At 42.5% G+C, this 20,651-nt stretch overlaps 1 protein-coding gene across 3 annotated transcripts in view; it reads right to left on the reverse strand.

Moving 5' to 3' along the window:
- Positions 1-20,651, reverse strand: part of fgd4a (FYVE, RhoGEF and PH domain containing 4a) — a 57,426-nt gene that overhangs the window by 26,172 nt on the left and 10,603 nt on the right. The window lies entirely within an intron of this gene.

The raw sequence follows: 20,651 nt of genomic DNA on the forward strand, positions 1-20,651 counted from the left end.
AGATGTGTGGGATAGGAGGCAGGAGGAAGGGTGCCCTACTGTTTTATTTTCCCCACAGGCTCTCTGGATTAAACAGCAGACGCAGCAATAAGGCGGTCGTATTCAAATCTGCACGTTTCGGAGCTCCAGTCTGGCAGCTGCATTTATCAGGATCTGAAATAGACTTGTGTTTGTTTAGAGAATGAAAAGGAAAACACCACCCCTCGGAGACAGAACCCCTAATTAGTCTGTCTGTGATATGTAGGGCATCGTCTGTGGGGAGCGCTAACACTCTTTCAACACGGCCGTTTAATATGCACATAAAAGATTAAAGAGAAAATAGCAACGGTCGTAAAAACAATAATGGGCTCACGAGTATTAGGAAACGCACACACACACATATAGAACTCAGATACAATTAAACAGACTATAGCACACACACACAAATCTGATCTAATATGAGGCATCAAAGCCGTGGGATGATCAGTGCAAATGTTGACAGGTGGCAACATGTGCAAGCGACACAAAGCACCATGTTCCAGCTGTGCAGAAGTACAATTAAAGCTGAGCTGACTGGATGTTTGACTGCCCAACGACGTGCCGACATTTACGATGCAGTAAAGATGAAAATGACACCAATCAGTAGTCACGTTTCAATAACTTTCTCCTGCTCAAGGGTTCTTTCATGTCTTATATTTGGAGGAAAGTTAGCATCAATTTATGTTTTCTACGCAGCAAATACCGATGCAAGACAATGTGATCGGCTGATAATCACAAACTATCGTAGTCATTGTTTATATTACAGCTTTCTGCTGTAGCTCATGTTTATTGCTGTTTTGTCTAGTTTTACTACTTTACTTTAACTATTATTTAGAACATTTTCATTTTACTTACAATCACTGTTATCTGATTCAGTCGGTACGTGATTTGATCCAGACTGCTGACTGAACATAAACACAGATGAGCCCTCTGTGATGCTACCCATGAGTCAAACATCTCTAAATTTCCAGCTAAACCAAAAATGAGCAAAGAAGTAAAAGGTGAATGGAGCTGAGACAAGCCAGGCTAATGTCTCTGGGTCATGGACTGTTCTGTTTGTGCATCATTGCAAGCCTTAAAACAATTTAAACGAGTGTGATATATAAATAGTCACCCCTGTGAAGGTATTATAAAGGCAGAAATTACCTATGCAGCCCTAATCTATTTCTTTTACCAGGCTATAAACATGTTTATTTGTGCTGTAAAGTTGGCCATTTTAACATGAGGGTCTATGAGGACTGACTCAAGCCTCAAGTGGCCATTTGAGGAACTGCGGTGTCTGGCGCCTACATGTCAGTCTCACGTTTCAGCCCCAGAGGTTGTCACATTGCAAAAATGACTGGGTGGATTGCCATGAAATGTGATAAACAGAGTTATTTAAGCCAAATGAACTGTTTGCACATCTATTTCACGAGGCAGGTGCGTAGGAGGGGAACGAGAGTAGCCAAAAGATTCAATCAGCCTCCCACACTTTTCACTGCTAGACCTTCATCAGGCAGGTTGTTTTGCCTGATGAAGGTCTAGCGGTGAAACAATGCACTAATAAATGTATCTTTGCAAGTTAGACATTCTATCTCAGTCATACTGTAGTCATGCTGTAATGTTTTCTAGTGTTGCAATTAGTTGACCAAACAGATGCTACCATACACATCAGCACCAAGAATACAAGTTTTTTTTTTTTACATCTTTTTAGTAATAATGACAAAAAATGGTGTTAACTGGAAGTGAGATACACAGTTAGCATTTTTGGCATTTTTCAGCACAGACATGTAGAAATAAATGTATTTGTGGAATGATGTGAGCTACAGGCAGTATTTTCTCAGACAATGTTTAAGTTTACTGTAAATATGTGCTCAACCTTGCTGATTTTGTGAGATTTTTCTTACTTTCTGACTTGTCGACTAGTGTAGACGTCTGACCCATCCATAAGGAAATCAGTCATTAGGAAAATCTCTGATGCTTTCACTACGTAAAAACAATATGAATATCAATCTACATTAATTTCTCCAAAATCCACCCCAAAAAAGGATGGAGAAGACAGTGTGACAGGGTAACAATAGGACTCTATTTAGATGCATTTTGTTACTAAATTTGTCTTTCACCAGATTGTCCGTGCATCACTTTGCTGTCGTTTCCTGAATTGGATTTTGCATCAGATATTCAGCGCTGCGTCCGTTAGGATGCAACGACAGCAGCGTGGACCTGACGGGACATAATGGAGTGTGAATGATGACACGTAAAAAGAAAAGTGGACAATCTCAGCGGGAGGTCATGCAAACAGTGGAGAGGAAGTACAGATGACGTGGTGATTGTGTGTGTGTGTGTGTGTGTGTGTGTGTGTGTGTGTGTGTGTGTGTGTGTGTGTGTGTGTGTGTGTGTGTGTGTGTGTGTGTGTGTGTGTGTGTGTGTGAGAAGGGGGTATAATATCCCAGCTGAAGGATTAAAGGAGGGCTTTCTCCACCCACCATCTGGACTCCTCATGACAGGCCTGCCTGCTGTTCACAAACACACACACACACTAAACTTATTTCACTGTTCACAAGTTGAACCCCAATCTGTTAAATAAGTTCCCTGTTGAGAATCTAGAACAGACAAGCAGCTTATCAGCAGCATTATGTACATATCAGACTCTTCTCCAGCCCACTCAGCTCCCCTCCTCCAGCTGACTCTCAACCGTGTGACCACAGTCATCGCTGCCTATTGTTTCCTGAAGTGGGGGATGTGTTACTATAGACAGCACTGCAAACACACACACACACACACACACAATCAAAAGAGAAAATGCCACACGCTACACCAGAAACTAAGTGACTGCATCCACGAGGGCCGATAAAGGTCGAATGACTCGGTTTCTGGGATGATGTATGACGAAGGGAGAGTCTGAGGAGCTACTGGTCTGACCCCTACAACTTCCTCTTCCTGACCGTTTTTCAACTCTGAAAACTGACCAGAAATCACGTGCGTATCTATTCACAAAGCCGATGCTGGTTTTGTTCTGGGAAGCGATGCAGGACACAGGTCACAGCGACGTCTGAGCACCGAGAAGGAAACCCAAAGCCATATCTCATATATGAGCTCACAAGATACTGCGGAAAAAGAATTTCTGTAAATTACAATAACTGGAAAGAGGGGCATTTATTAAAATTAGCAATTGTGGAATTGAGAAAGCTGGGTGAAGCTCCACTGCAGTCTGTGGTTCAGGCCAGTTACAGTAAATATAAACTGCACATACAGAGCTTTTTATGTCATGATATGTCTGTTTTTTTTGTTGAAAACCACCCGTGAACTGGGATAAAAATCTTACATTTATCTCATTTGATCTTCTGTCTGGACTAAACAGGCATCAACAAAGGAGGGAAGGTAGGCACATTATAAATGAAGTCAGCAGTCAACACCATGGCTGAGCATTTCGGCTGTGAAACTGCAGCGTACAGACGACACAAACGTGATTCAGGCCTTCAGGGTTTCATACGTAACAAATCTAAGAAGCCAATCCTGCATGGGGCTTTCTGTATCGTTATTCTTCCTCAGAATCTGTTCATGGTTTGAACATGAAGGGCTGAATGACTCTAATATTACAACTTATGTGGCGTATAGAAGTTAAATATTCTTTGATGTTTTTGTTGTGTGCAGAAACTGATTAGAAAAAAAGTTTATTAGTGGCAAGTTTTTAAAATTCTACATGCAGAATAAAGGGATTTTTATTAAACATCCAGTATATTTTAAGCTTAGTTTGGTCAAGTTTCCTGACTAAACAACAGGATTGTCCGTTCTTACTGTTATTCCAGTGTTTGCTCTAATAAATGCTGTCATTTTGTCGATTTCTTTAAAAGACAACATGCCTTACAAACCTGCTAGTGAGATTTGGGGTTTACAGGGTTAAGATCAGAAGCGATAAAAACATTTTGTGTTCAATCATTCACCAGAGAGAGACTCTACCACCACTATACACCGGTGGTTTATATCTCAGTCTGCCATGATAGGGGCTTATCTGTGTTCTCCTCCACTGTTTACACAGGACGGTTAAGGACTTCTGGCATTTATCACATCTTCACAGCTCTATGATCATATCTGCAGTACCTCACAGCTAAAAGTGGTGCAACAACCTTTTTATCTAATAAGTCAACCGGGCGGATCTGTTTCCATTGACCTGCTCTGTAGCAACGCAACAAACGCAAAATGACTCATGACCCGATTCTGACCCACATCCTAACCTCTCCACAGTCACCGCTTGTCTGCCCTCCCTCTGCAACACGTCTCGCTGTTACATAACTCACGTCAGAAACTGTGTTTTGGGTTTTGGTTGACTTTGTAGAACCACAGGGCAACCAGAGCAGAAATAAAAGATTCCCCGACACTGGAAGGACTACAGACACACATTAGGATAGAAAAACACACAAGAAACATTATTTGTCTGAGCTGAACATGCGTTTAAAGATAAGGCTGGCAATATTCTATTATCTCGACTTCTATATTATCTACCTGATCCTGAGAGGAGACCAAAATCTACAAATAACAGATCATGTTGTCTGAAAACCCAGCGCTTTGAATCATCTTTCAGCAGACAGGTGTGAATAAATGTCAACACGGTTTCTCATCAACAGACACTCTGCATGTTTAGAATGTTTTAAAGGTTGCTGCACCCACACGTATGGATGACTTAGTCCAGCAGCACCTGCCAGTTTCTGTGTTAAAAGTCACATTTCCTCCCCTCAGCGGTTTACCAACAGGGTTCACCTTGAGACCCCATACTGAAACTAAATCAACTGTATTTTTCTATACTGTCAAGCCTCCTCACTGCCAAAAAAAACAACATTTCTACAGTACCTGTGAGTTTTTCAACGAAGCGTGGCTGAGTTTTCCCCGTCCTGTCAACCACAACATGTTTATCCATGTCAGACACCTCTTTTCGCCTCAGTATTATCGGCATCTATGAGGAAATCACAGCCCTTTTCTTCAGACAACACGAGCTTCCCTGTCGGCTGATCAGTCCATGTGTGTATATACCCATCCAGCCGTCGGAGGAACCTTCCCTCGTCACTGCACAAACCGGTTCCCAGGAAACCAGAGTCGCCAGGTGAAGGAGGAGAATAGCAGGAAGGGGGAGGAGGGAGAAAGTCGTCCTTCAAGATGGTGATTCACGGTCACCTTTCGAGCATTTCTGCGTTAACGTTTTGAGGGTTAGCTAGCATTCAAGGGCAGAGCGAGGGGTGGGAAAGACGAGAGAAAGTGAATTAGAGGGGGCTGAAACACTAAATCACTGTGAGGAAAGGTGGAGGAAGAAGGAAGGATCGAATGGAGAAGTGAGAAAGAATAAAACTAAGCAGCTGTAACGGTTCATATTTAACTATCCACACTCCTGCCAAACACTCTGACAGCCCATTATTAAACACATTTTCTATTCTGCTATCTATCTCGCCCCTGTGCCAATACATCCCAGCTACGTTTTCTAACTGTATTACCCACTGCACAAACTCCCCAAAGCCTAATTTGAACCTAATCTCATCCTGGATTTACTGCAGCAGAAATGAATGTTGCACAAAGACATTTTAAAATTAAAGAAACTAAGTTACAGTGGAGAGTGTGCACTTATCAGCCCATAATGATGAGAAACAGACGCCATTAAATATCTTAAAAAGAACCGTTTCTGCCCATAAGGACACAAGAATGCAAAGTAACCTTCATTTGCATGGCTGCCCTAGATTGAGATAACTACCATTCAGATGTAGCTCATAAATAATGGAGAGGGGAGACCGTATTAACATGCCAAGTCACACCCCTTTAATCATACTGATGTTCAGGCTGCTGATAATGTGTGTGAGCGAGTGTCGGAGGGTTTTTATGCTTCACATAGCAGAGATTGGCTACTGAAAGGGACCAGATGCGTCTGTTTCAGCTCCGTCCCGTCCGCCCATAATGGACAATTACTAAAGAGTGATGGCTTTCTGTCACAAACATAATAGAGTGAAAATTAAAAGAGCCTGTAAAAGCCTTTATGTGGTCAAGAAAACCAGATGAGACCCCAGCTGATGGTGCAAACATGGAAACACAGCATGGTGTAGTTTAGCCTCTCCATGTGACAGTTTATCTCTCTAAAGCAGAGAATAAACTCATCTAAAATAATAAGTCCACCATACACTCCTGTCTCGTATTTTGGTCTTCTTGTACAAAACATCCGGCTCTTTAGCTGCAAAATGTCTCACCGTGTCCACCTGCTAGCTGCTGACTTTGTCGTGTCACACCAGGAGAAGAGCTTCTTAGCTGAGAGCAAAGTGAAACAAAACATTAAAGTGGAAACTGCAAACAATGAACGGTAGATCTCTGCAGCTTCCAAACTTAAAGCAACCCCTTTCCCATGCAAGTGGTCATAGAAAGATAAAGACTTATAATTACAGCAGCTGTAAAGCAACAGAGCTGCACACACAAACTGACAGTATAAGGTTTACTAGTGCAGAGTTGCTTAAATATACATTTTGACCTCCAATATTCAGTCTTTTGAGCTTTTTTCTCTCTCCCTTGAGGGAATTAAACGGCTATTTAGCTGCTAAATGCTCCGCTATGTTTACTGACTAGTCACCAACTTTCTCTTCTCGTTTGATGCTGAGCAGTGGGAACTTTTTAGGTGGAGAATGCAGACATCATCAGCTCTTTGTGAATGTGAGCAGTGGGCCGTGGTATTCCTTGGCAAACACAACTCCCCCAGAAAGTCCACAAAATGACACACTTCTTACTTCTCCCTCACATTCTGCTAACTGAAACATGTGCCTCGTAAAATGTGGACATCACGTCCCGACGCCGTCCGTCTCCTCCAGGTTTCCCAGCATGCTCCCTACACGGTCCCAGCATGTGAAGACAAGCTCTTAGCATGATCTGAACACGCTCTGTGGCCCGTCACTAATGAGGCCAGGTCGACTGGGCGAACCGAGCCCCTTCCGCCATAACTGATCTAAACAGGTAAAAGCTGGGTGGATATTAATAAAAAGGGTAAAGTTAGCAGCCCCATAATTCAGATCCAAACTGCAGCGTGGCCTCTAATCACTGGGAACTGAGAAAGAGATCGATTGTTGGAGTGAGTTTGCGATACCATCGACACGCAACACTCAGTCTCTCTTCCTCTATCTGTATTACTTCCCCCCCATTTCACTGAGCCTCTTTTCTTTCCACTTCCTGCCCCCTTGACTTATTCTCCATCACCTTCTTTCTTCTTCCTCCTCCTCCTCTCACCCTCCATGACCTGCCTGCCTGCCTACCTTAGAAAACAGATCACAGCTGCTGGGCTGGAGCTCCCAAATGTGTCAATCAATATCCTGTCTGGCCAATTACCACGTCTGACTGGGTCCCAGCAGACCGGTGTGTTCGTAAATGAACAACAATGCTCATTCACAGCAGGCTCTTTTATGATAAGCGTGAATCAGGCGGACTTGAAAGGTCTCGCAGATTAAACGCAGATATGCAAAAGCGACCTATATCCTGCATAACGGACCGCATATAGAGATAAAGCCCATAAAAATGTGCCTATATAAGGGAAAAAACCCTACATGCAGAGAACAGAGCATTTCATCCAAAAAACCAACTGTTTACTCTCACTGTCCATGCAGGACATTTTTAGGGAAAAATGTCGACAAAAATAGCCATTTAAATTTCCATCTGCTCTGAAAAAGTAAACGACTTCCTGCACCTAAAATACAGCTCCATCCCTAAAAATAACCCCCATGAGAAATTCCCACAGACTGATGCTGATGAGTAAGTTGTTCTTGCTCATCCGACGCTGGCTGCAACTCACCAAAACATTGAAATGCACTTAGTAATAGTGTAACACACGGAGTCAGAGGCAGCAGACCACAACAGACGCATCGTAGTACACGAGACGAGCAACAGCACATGACATTTCAGAAAGGCTGAGGCAGACAGATATCTTGCCAGTGATATTTCAGAATCTGGTTTATAACTGTGATGCAATAAGTATGATTCATGTTGCAGGAAGGATTACGCCAAAATCATTCTACTGTTTACGGTTTGCAGCAGAAACCTTGAATGAAACTGTGACCCAATTGTTGTTTGCTAAAGTCATCAGCAGTCAGGCTCTGGATGGCTGCACATGATGAAATCCAGTCTATTAGGGATTTAAAAAGAGCAGCACTTTGAAGGTTTGAGGATGCTTTTCAAAATAAAGACATACAAAAGAAGAAGTGTAAGAAAATAGACAAGTAGTACATCTATCTGTACTTTAGAGATAAGATGTATTATGGGATTAAAGGTTACATCCAGAAAAGGTCAGCTCAGAAAAGCACATCCAAAGTCTAGAATTTCTCCATTTTTTGGAAGCAACTTTCTCAGGCTGTTTACAGAACAAAGCTGAGATTTGCCAAAAGCATTCCCCATAATCCTGAAAGCCATTTTTTTAAAATTACAATTGAAACATGCTGTAAGAAGTCTAGGGCTGGCCTGAATAGTGGTTTCTGGCCTCCGAATATTTGGGCCCAATTAACGACGAATATCCTAATATTCGTTCCGCCCCATAACATCCGAATATTCGGATACCAAAATTAATATCCGGATACCGCCGTAGCGAACTAATATTCGGATATTCGGGTCCAGCCTTAAAGAAGTCATATCTCTTTGCAGGAAACGAAGGTTAGCTTTATTAGCTTAGCTCAGGCCAGGAAAATGTGTAGTCTCTGATTTAAAATAAGAAGCCTGATTTTAGCATTATACTATCTAAAGGATATATATATACATATATATATATATATATATATATATACACATATATAATCATGCATATAATTTTGAAGCCTTGAATTTGGAATTTTGTCGTCATTTGGTGTTTTTGAGACCCAACATGACAATGATAACTCTACCCACATGGGACTAACTTATTAATCACAAGGTCTCCCTGCTCTAAATCATGCTCTGCTTTATCATCTATTTCAGTTTAAATAGGAACATAATTTACAAAGAAAAGACTAAGACCTAATTTATTAGGAAAGCATTTACTGAGGTAATATATCTAGTGAGAAGTTGCATCATTTTCTCACTGACTTTAATTCATTCTGACTCCTTTTTGAACCCAGAGAAGTCGCCCCCTGCTGGCCTTTAGAAAGAATGCAGGTTCCAAGAAGTCTGTGTTGACTTCTCTTATTAGATAGCAAGACTTTGTCTATCATTTGCACATAATCCATTGCTTTTATCTGCCATGTTTTATACCAATGACCCCAATAATTGTTCCAGATCTTGAGCATTCATGTCCTCTTCAACCATTCTCATGCAGACTGCATCATGCTGCATGAGAATGGAAACCCTGAGCACTAGTCCAGCTCAGCCTCAAAACATCACAGTCCAAATTAAAATACTCTTGATGAATACTTCATTTTGCTCCGACTCAAGCTCCTCTTTGTTTATCTCCTATTGATCCTGACGAAATGATAAACAAGAGAGTTTCATTAATGCTGAGCAGATTCGACTCGATGCATTATGGATGAAGTAAATAGATGCTGAACATAATGCCAATCAAACAGCGTGGGTAAAGACTGGTGCCTTAAACAGGATCATTGTGCTCACAATGAATGAGCCCTTCTGACTGGAGGCTCTGGAACCCATGTTCTCAGCACTGAACTGGAATGCACAGAAAAGCCTGAAAACCCTGAAAGCCGGCCTGCAGGCGAGCCTGGAGCCGAGGCCGGGGAAGCTAATAATGCAGAAGGGGAAAGACAGAAAGCAACAACTCCCATTTAGCATGACACAAACTTCCGCTGACCATGTGCTAACTGAAATTATTTTCCTTCTTCCTCATTTCTGAGAGGGTGTTTGTCGAAAGAAGCCTCTTAAACCAGCTCTGCACATTCAGTGTTTAAATGCTGGTTTTGACGTTTAATCTGACAAGGTGGAATAAAGTGTCAAACAGTATCAGCATTTCCAGAGTGTCATGGGAGGCTCAGCAGAAAGACAAACCCACGTACACACAGGGAGGGCAAAATGACCGAACGAACAGCTGCCAAAAACTGAAGCGGTGACACCTTTGTAGGGCAATGACACAGCAGTTCTTATGTTGGACAAGAAGTAAAGGAAACAGGCAAGGTGAGAAGGGCGAATCCCATAACGATGAAGCTGCTGACGGAGCACAAGATTTAGATCCAAACACTCTGAAATCTGCATAACATGCAAGACATAACATAAGGAAGTGAGGCTGTCTTTATTAGCCTTCACTCTGATGAGGATCTGAACACTCCTTCCTCCTTTCAGCTTTTCTTTAGAAACAGAATGCTCTCATCTTTCTGGTCCTATTTTCGGCCTCATTATGCATTGAGTCCCTGACAGGCTGTGCTCCCCTTGAGTTAAGATCTCACCTCTGTCCTCCTGTTATTTGTCATACTTCTACTGCACTAGATAGCAGACAGTGGAAGATGACAAGCAGAAAAAACAGAGGGTGGCGTAGGTCTGTTGACTTACAGATTTGCATATGTCTTAGCCTGCAGCCCGTCTGTTTTGTGCTGAAGCATTTTTGAGTAAAACTGCAATCTATGCTCATAATTCATTACTGTCTGGAAGATTCATATTCTCCTGATGAAAGCTATTAATGTGACACATGATAGATGAGTCCAGTGAGCAATCAGATACTTGGAAATCCAACACCAAACACTCTCCATCCAACGCTGAGCCACAGAAGCTCTCACCTCTAGAATAAGAAGCTGCCTGTGTTTTCTCCTCAGCTCCTGGGTTTGTTTAGTGACTTCCTTGAGTCTGGAGGAACCCCCTGATTGGGATCACACACAGAGAACCAGCCAGGAGCCCTGTTAGGGACCACTCAGCGGCTGCAACATGAGCGGCCGGATCTGATAACGCCACATCCACAGCCTGGCTGTATGGGAAACCAGGCTGAGAGTGGAGGAAGCAGTACAGAAAATATATTGCTGCAGATAAACTTAATGGTTTCAGCTGCAGAGATAGCCTGGCAAATGAGTTACAGTGAATGCACAACAGCGGGGAGATGAAGTGGGGGGATTGATCCCGAAGAAATAAGCAGATTATGTTAGTTTTTAACGTGCCTGGTAATAAAAAAGAAATTACTGCAACAATTTTAGAGCAAAACTGATACAAGCAGTTAGGATTACATCTGTCATTATGAGATTTTATTACAGCTGTGATGATGAGAAATCACAGTTGTTCTTGTACAAGGTTCAGCAGGAGCAGGCCACAATGTACACACACATATACACACGCACCACACACACACACGTACACACACGTACACACACACATACAGTCTTACATATTTTCCCACCGCTCACTGTGGACAGCTGAGGCCGATTAAGCCAGTCATGGCAAACAGAGTTAACTGAAATCAACAGTCTCTCCATGCACAAACATGAGCGTGTGTGTGTGTGTGTGTGTGTGTGTGTGTGTGTGTGTGTGTGTGTGTGTGTGTGTGTGTGTGTGTGTTGCGGGTTTTTAGAGCATTTCTTGAGACAGGCTGCAGCTGAGAGGCTCAGTCAATGTCGCCTTACGGAAAATTATTAGTCCCCTCCAGCCAATACAGCTCCCACAGCTTAGAGCACCCACAGAGCTCACACACACACACAGACAGACACACACACATCCAACACCACCACTCTTATCTACAGCAGCCGCCGGGGGAACATCCTGTGGTGAGATTTAGGGTTTGTCTTTTGTGATGTGTGCTCCTCCCTTTGTTAACCATCATCCTCAGCGGGCGATTTCTACGTGTGTGTGTGTGTGTGTGTGTGTGTGTGTGTGTGTGTGTGTGTGTGTGTGTGTGTGTGTGTGTGTGTGTGTGTGTTGAATAGCAAAGCAGCATTTCCAGTGTCTCCGTGGTCCTGAAGCACACACATTTTGTCTGTCAGCCCTGTCAACCCAACGCCCCGCCACCGCATTGTGAACTCGATGGATGCAGTGCACCGACCGACCGACCGGCTGGTAGACCAGTTTAGAAACAGAAAGAGCTGCACCGACCTGCTGGTGTCCAGAGAGGTGGAGTCCAGAGAAGAAATCCAGTCAGACTGAAGGGAAAAGACCTCTCCCTCCTCTCTCCCTGCGCTCTGTCGCTCGCTCTGGCAGGTTCAGGCTCGTGTTAAACTGCTGCCTCGCTGCATTGGTTGCATCCTCCCTTCCTTCCCTCTCTCTCTCTCTGACACACACACTCTCTCTCTCTTTCAAACACACACACACACTTCGACACCCAGTGACAGACTGACTCACCCTTAAGCTCAACCTCTTGATGCTTTATTTCTTCTTTTCACCGCTCCGTCTTCCTCTCTTACAGCGAGTGAAAATAATCACATTCCAGCGGAGACGGGGGCATATGGCGGGGGAGCGACACTCCAGCCTCAGAGTTAAGCCCCCTCTGTGAGTGTGTGTGAGCAGATGCTATGTGTGTGTCGCACGGACAAGCGGTCCCATTGTGTTGGCGGAGGGGAGGGCCAGTGAGAGGGGAAGAAGCCAATGGCCGCACTCATCTGCTGTCCCTGCTGCTGTGGCAGATATAGGTGCTGACATACAACAACCCCCTCAGCAAGAAGAAAGAGGAGGCTGGGCCGGGGTGGGGACACCAGAGACACCAGGCAAGGATGATGAAGAATCGATCTCTGTGTTAGAAGTCTGATGCAGTGTTTTTTTATAGAATTTCAGTTATCATTTGTCATCTTCAGCCGCTCTCAGATGTGAGTGATGCGTCTCTAAAAGTCTCGTCTTGCAGGATTCACATGCTCAGTGGCAAAATGTGGGTTTGAGGTTTTCAGGGAAGTGGAAATAAAGAAATAAAGGCCACCAACTCTTCACATGACAACTAAATCAAACCCAAGAGGAGACACGTGGAGATTTGTTTGGAAATATGAGGAGAAAACCTCAATCAAGATCTTTTTTGGGACATTTTTTTAAAGATTTTTTATGTCTTTGAATACAACTTGCATTAAAGAGACAGGGAATTTTAAAAAATCCATATCAAGAGTTAAATCTCAAATCCTATCAGTGTGACTCATGTTTCAGATACTTCTGAGCACGTTCTCCTCAAGTTATTTAAAGTCAGCTGCAAATCTTTGAATATTAACCTTTAAAAACAGTGTTAAGACACAGCTGTCCAGTCTCAGTCTATAGGCCTAATAATTAAATATTCAATTCACGTCACAGAGCAGGGCCTGCCTACCTTATTCATTATTTACTTTAATGCCACTCAAAGGAGTCCAACATGAAGCAGGTTCAACACAGCCAGACTTTCTCTGTGGTTCAACAAAACCTAAAGTCCCGATCAGAGACGCGCATCACAACGGTGGCTCTTTGTTAACATTCATCAGTCACTACTCTGTGCACGCTCCAATAAAAGGGGGCGTTTGATGCCTCATTTGAATCTTCTTCCACACAAAATGGATCAATTTCATTCCGCCTACTTCAGCTGAGAGGAACGGCTTCTTATAATGGAGAGCTATGAAGAAGATGAAAAATTTATCACGGCAAAAAGTGCCGCCGCTGCAAATAAAGCAAGAGAGGAATGCTGGGAGAAAACTGGGACTCCTGTCAGGTAGTATATTTATTTTACAATTCTGTGTTCTCTCAATTTCTGCTTTATTTCTAACATGACAACTACATATGAGAGCTTAAACTTCATGTATTCAAAATGACACTGAAGAAGTGCAGTTAGCTCTGACATGAATAAGATGTGGAAATCAATTTGGTTTTCAACTCAGTGAAATTAACGCGACTGATTGGATATTCTCTGTGATAAACACAAACAGACTGATCAGTTTTATTAATTTGTGTTCTATTAGCTGTGCTGTTAAGTGTTAAATGGACTTGGCAGCAAATAGGGACAGAATATTAAGATAAATTTATGCATTTTCTGCATCACCAGCTGAATGCATGCAGGTTTCTGTGGTAACGTGTTAAACATGGGGTCAACATTTGCATATGTAATGTATAGTTTTTCTCAGCTGAGAATCTAGAGTATAATCAGAATAGTAACTGATGAAAGACTACCAATTTAAATCTGAAACTCTGAACAGAACCTTCACCTCTGGAGCGGATCAGCTGTGCAGCATCCGTTGCCATAGCGATTAAGCCAATTTAAAAGTGTGCAGTTTGCATTCAGTGATAACTAGCAAACGTTGCAATGCATAGGGCAAACAACAACAACAACAAAACATGACCAATAATCCAGACAATATAAAAGTCCTCCATAGATTTCTATGCAAAGTTTCATTCTTAATGACAGAAGTTTGAGGAAAAAAGGCCAAATATTTGAAAAAAGAAAAAAATATGTTGCAAAGGTACAGCAGATAAAACCATAAAATCTGCATGCAGCGATGAGACGACTAGAATTCATCACATTATTACATAAAACAAAAATAAATATGACATTTCCATCATGTTTTCTGCATGCAACACACATAATAAAACATCTACTGCATCTACTTCTGGGCTTCTGCTCTGTCATCTTGTTTCACTGCCTTCTTCTTCTTCTGCAACAACTTTCTCCCATCTGATTACAGAAGTAGCAGATGCTTATCTTGATGCACCAACTGCAGCGCTGCAGCGGTGGAAATGCATGTTATTTTGCAGACTAATTGTCGCAACTAACTTAGATTTTATGCTACATTTCAACAGAAACCTGCGCTGAGCTCAAAGTACTGCTGCTGTGTTAGAAAGTAGAAAACTGGCAGTAGAAGTTTATAGAATGAGCACAACCTGTCTGGGACTTCAGCACGTCTCAGGTCTTTGAAAGTCAGCAGCGAGTCAAATCTCACAGCAGTCCAATCCAATTTACGCCCCCGGTCTGCCTCAGGTTCAGCTCTCACAGCTCGTGTGAAACCCTCTAAAATGTCTTCATTTCGGGAACTAACAAGATTGTTTTTTTTTTAGCTTGATGACGTGCAAGTTTGTTTTTTCCACCAGCTGTAATGTGATTTCATAAGTCTCAGTGCAACCAACGCAGAGAAAACCACCAAAAAGAAGAAAAACTAAAACTGCATTGCATGTAAAGAGACTCTTCTCATGAACAGATGCAGTAGATGTTGTGTTATTTGCGTTGTCTTCTTCGAGCTCTCCATCAGCGGCAGAACAACACACCTACAGAGCAGAGACCTCAGCTGTGGTTGGCTGTGGTGGCTGAAGTGTTGACATGGTGAGAAAGAGCGCTCGGCTGCTCTCAGACCCGTCAGAAAACATGACTTGCAGGCACTGATGAGTGTTACAGTATAGCGTAGGGGGTAAAGTGTGGCTTTCACAAGCTTTGAAAACATGGTTTTAGTTGAGTACGAGTCACATGCAAAGGCACGCAAAGTCACACCGCTAGCACCGAGCTGTGAAAAAGCTGTCTTCATGCGGAGGAGCCTTCACTCTGTCCATTATTTCTCTAATGCAGACTGGCAGCCATCACCCTCCTGACCTCCTTTTCATTTGCCTCTGCCACACATTAATCGACCCACCTCCCTTTTTTTATATTTATTTTTCTCAGCCGCTTCTTCTACATCTATTTCTGTCCCCTTTTTCTTTTCACTTCCCAATTTCTACTGTTTAAACATCCAACATGGAGCCAGTCGGCCTCAGTAAGAAGCTCCAACACCACCTACATGGCTAAGCCTCCATAACCTGCGCCGGACGTGAACACCCATTAAAATTAAATACTTTCAGCAGCTCCATGAAATGACCTGCTCACGCTCTCAGTCTCACACACACACACACCGAGTCTGGCTGGGTCTTATTATACAGCACAGTAATTAGTGACTGGAAGGTCTAGAGAGCAATAACTATATCCAGACCTCACCATCAGCAGTGTGCAGAGCTTCCTGCACATTTCTGTGGACACTATATGTGCGTGTGTGTGTGTGTGTGTGTGTGTGTGTGGGGTGTGAACTGCACGCAGGAAATCAGGGTGCTACAAAAATAACAGCATGTTCAGCTTCTTCCTGGCCATTTACTGCACAGCCGTTACTGCAGACGGGTCAGTTTCTGCAGCGAACACACAGAAACATGCAAAGACACCTGCAGATTCAAAGGCGAGGAGGGTCCACGTGGCACGTTCAGGGATCCATAAATTAGAAACTGTTGAAAATCTGCCACTAATAAGCAACAGGAGAGAAAACAGCAGCCTTTACTGTGAGCACAGGGACTTCTATGGTTTCCTGTTAAAGTTTATCTGTCAGTTTTTGGAAGAAGTTTCTTGAAAAATGTGCTCAATTACAAAGCAAATATTAAAAAGTCTATATTATTTCCAAATTATGCACTAGAAAAAGAAAAATCTCTCCTGAAACACTCTATAAGCATAGAAAAGCTGTTCTACACTCTAGAGTTTGAAGGTATTTGCTCACATCAGCGGCTAAGTTTAGCTCAGACTGAATAAAACCACTGACAGGTGAAGTTAATAACACTGATTCTGTTTATTAATATGAGATGAAATATATTAGGCAGCAAGGGAATAATCAGTTTTTGAACTTTTGTGTATGGAAGCAGGAAAAATGGGCAAGAGTTTTGATGTGAGCGACTTCGATAAGGGATAAATTATGACAGCTAGACGTCTCTAAAGCAGCAGATCCTGGAGGTGTTCCTGTTATTAGCAATGTTCTGCTGCCAAACCTTGAATGCTAACATTCATGTGGATGTGATTTTGTTACATACCACCTTTTTAAACATTGGTGCAGACCACACACTGTATGTTTCTCCATGGTAACTACATTTTCTGACGGCCTTCACCTCACCACACTGCAAAACTTGTGCAGGAATGAGTTGAAGAACATGATGAGGCACAAGGGGAGACCTGCACAACATCAGGCGGGTGGTTTTAATATTGTAGAGGCAAAATCCTAAACATAAAATAGAGAACAATCCCAGAGATTTCAATGAGGATAATATTTATGTTTTACATCATGTGTTTATGTCAGTGAATATTGACCATAACATTTTTAAATATTATTGTTTGTAATAGTCTCAGAAATCAAATATTATTTAGGCTATAATAGTTGTATTCTTATTCATGCTGTGTTTTTGCAGTCTAACTCTAGATAGGTCCAAGAAGTTCTAAAAAGAATCATCCTAGTGAAGATTAAAGGTCAAACGATTAATTGATTAATCAAATAACTGTCTATTAAATTAGTTACAAACTCTTTCGATAATCAGTTGATCAGTTTGAGTAATTTTTTAAAATGGAAAATAAGTCAAAATTCTCTCAATTCCAGCTTCTTTTCCTGTTTTCTTCACTCCTCTGTTACAGTAAACTAAGTAGCTTTAGGTTGTGGACAAATTAAGACATTTGAGGCTTTTTCACTGTTTTCTGACATTTTACAGACCAAATAGCTATTGATTGGTTGAGGAAGTGATCACCACAGTGGCTGATGATGAAAATAATGATAAGCTGAAGCCCTTTATCAGGTCAGCGAGCTCATAAATCACTGGTGCACATGAAGAGCCTCCAACTCTCTGCTCAGGATTATATAATTTCCCAGGAAGCTGCAGCGCGAGATGACAGGTAATGAATCACATGAAAATCGTCCGTCAAGACTGTTCAGGGCAAAGAAGTGTCTGTGAGAACATCTCGACCACACACAAAGGTATTTTCAGCAGCATTTCTATTACTAGAGGCAGACTAGAACATATGAAGGTGCTGCAGGCCCTCAGTCTGCTAGAATATACGTCTATAGGCTTGTTTTTAATTAGTCTCAGCAATACTGTCTTCTCCTGCCGTTTGGATCGCTTACTGAGCTTATTGGTAATGTTTATGAACTGTTAATCTACCAACTCATTGCAAACGTCCTCACTGCTTGGCTTTAGAAGACAAATAGAGTAAAAGTGGAGATCATCTAACATTGTGATGTTTGCATCCAGGCTTGATACAGCGATGTGGGACCTAATTAAGCACTACAGTTAAAGTCTTAACCAAAAGTGACAGTGGAGGATATTAAAAGAAGCCCTCTAACTATTTAGTCACATTTATCCAGTCTTCAGTCCCGGTCGGCTTCCTCATCGCTGCTACAGACTCTCAGGATTCGTGAGACTGATTATGAAAGCAATGTTTAGTCTAATTTGGGCTATTTGGGCGAAAATGTGCTACTATTCTCTCAGAATTAATGCTATGATATACACAGAGGAGTTATGTGACACATTAGCAGAACATCTGGCATTCCTGGCAGCGGTTCTTAGAGGAAAGTTGAGCTAGTTTTTACAATAAAATGACTTTGGTTATGTTAGCAAATGAGACTTTCTTAATGCACGCATTGATTATCACCAGAAGGATGTCCTGTTGTTTCCATGGCGACACTTAAAGACGTACTGATTGTCAGACAGTGACTAATAGACCTGTTTAAGTATTCACTGTACGACCTGCAGCGTGACGTGAGTTCTATATGCTACCGTCATGCAGGTGCACGCTGCTACCTTAGAGACAGTCCACAGATCCATGGATCTTATTTACATTGGGTTCATGCACAACACACACACACACACTAGGAGGCAGGCAAATGAATGCAGAAACAGGGGATAACTCACGAACACACACCGCTCGGTACGAGAAATGCAATCAAACACTTCACACTGCTGGCTGGTAGATAAACCTGCATCCACATTTCTATCTGCTGTCACACACTGTGAATATCATCCTAAAGAATCCTCCACACACACACACACACACACAAAGTCCAGCTAATTTAAACTCCATCTGTTGGTATCAATTCAAAAGTAATAAAATACATAATGAAAGATTATTACTACGGTTTTCTCTGCCAGCGGCATCAAACTCTCCTTCACTTTATTACTATAAAAATACTCATTAGTGCCGCTTTAAGGCACTGGCCAAAATCCAGTGGAGTAATGTGTGTGTAAAACTTTAACATCTGTCCTCCTGGACAGACTGCGCTTCATTTTCTACATTCAACCTGTCCAAACTGCTCACATTTTTCAAGATATGATAGAAGCATGAAAATGAAAAGAAACACCTTCAATTCAAACTGATTTCAAAGAACTGAAACTGAACCGGTTTAGTTGACTTTTAAAACTTAAATTCACATATTCAATATTTACTGTTTTTCATATTTGGTGACCTTACTTTTGAGCCTGGAACAGTGGAATATATGTGCATATATTTCCTCCTGTCTGATGCCTCACTACCTTCCTCCCACACACTGCCCATTTCACACTTCTTTTTTCTGCCTCCTCACAGCTGCAGCTGGCATTTTCCCTCTCCTCTCACCGTCTCCCCTGTCTCTCTATCACATCCATTTACCTCTCGGTTACTCCAGTCCATCTCTCCCTCACACCATCCATCTCTCCTGGCCTGAGAACAGAGGAGAGGGGAGGAGAGTGTCGTGGCTCTGGGTCATTACCCTTCACGTCTCTATGCGTACAAAAACCCACAGACCTCCCACGTACGCAACATTAATTAAACCCACATCACTGAAAATGAGCAGGTTTTTCTGACAGACACACACATTAAGCATGCACTCAAGCCCCTCGCTGTTTTTATTGACCGTGCACATTATGAAGGTCAGGGATGAATGATGGGTTTTGTCTGCACACACACACACACACACATACACAAGAACAAAAGCTGCAAAGACAACAAACACGCTACAGAAGCTAAAGCTCCGTCTCTACAGCAGCGAGGCACGTCTGCCATGAGAGCCCGACAGGCAGCAACCAGTCGGCATCTGCCCTCGTATCACAGCGACAACCCACCCTGGATTGGTGCCCACAATCAGGCTGGCACACAGATCATCATGCCAACCCTGCTGTCAAAAAAGAAACCCATTAAAAAAGCGTTACAATCAATGCTGATCGTGGGGCGATGGTTCCAAGCAGCACTGCGAGCGAGATAATAAGACGGCCAGACAATATCCAGACACCAAATTGATTAAACAATTAGTTTACTGAGAAAAGCATCTCTGTGCAGAAGAGGCTTGGATGCCTTCATTATCTACCTTATCTTCCCCATCTTTCCCCTTAGTAAACACACAGAAGAAATACCACCCTAATCCAGCCTGAGTTAACAATAAGAGTTAAAGGGATCACTGAGGGAGATAAGGACTTCATTATTTCCATGTTTGTGAGCAGCACCAGCACTTTAATGTGTGTTTAAAGCTGATGATCCTATAAAAAAGGTCCTATCATGAAGCTAAGTGTCATCCAGTCATGCGTTGTTGACTTCTCTTTGCATGCAGGTGAAACACTGAAAGTGTTGCGTGAAAGTCCCTCCTGCCACGGATCTGCTCTGCCGGCTTCAATTACTATTCTGCAAACGCTTTGCAAATCACGTCCTGGCTAACAGGATTGACTACGTTCCCCTTTCCACCCGTTTAACACTCTCAATCTCATCTCAACCGGCTGGGCTGATCAGGTGCTCAGTTCTGACGGATGGCAGGCGGCGTGGGAGGCTGACGTTTCACTGAGGCGTTCAAATATACGACGGCTTCTTCCACAGTCTGGCACAGTGGAAAAATCTAAGGTGTAAACATATACAGCAGTGACCAATGAATGTTAATTTGCTGCTTTAGTTTGCTGTGCGTACGACCTCACTGTTGAAATGAACAGAATCAATGCTAATAATATTAGCAACACCTGTGCCTTTCTTACTATGATGAAAAAGCACATCCTGGTCCAAAACACAACATTCTGATTTGGTGTTTTTGCACATCAGCAGC

The sequence above is a fragment of the Acanthochromis polyacanthus genome, chromosome 8 (assembly GCF_021347895.1).
Source record: "Acanthochromis polyacanthus isolate Apoly-LR-REF ecotype Palm Island chromosome 8, KAUST_Apoly_ChrSc, whole genome shotgun sequence".
Lineage (NCBI taxonomy): Eukaryota > Metazoa > Chordata > Actinopteri > Pomacentridae > Acanthochromis > Acanthochromis polyacanthus.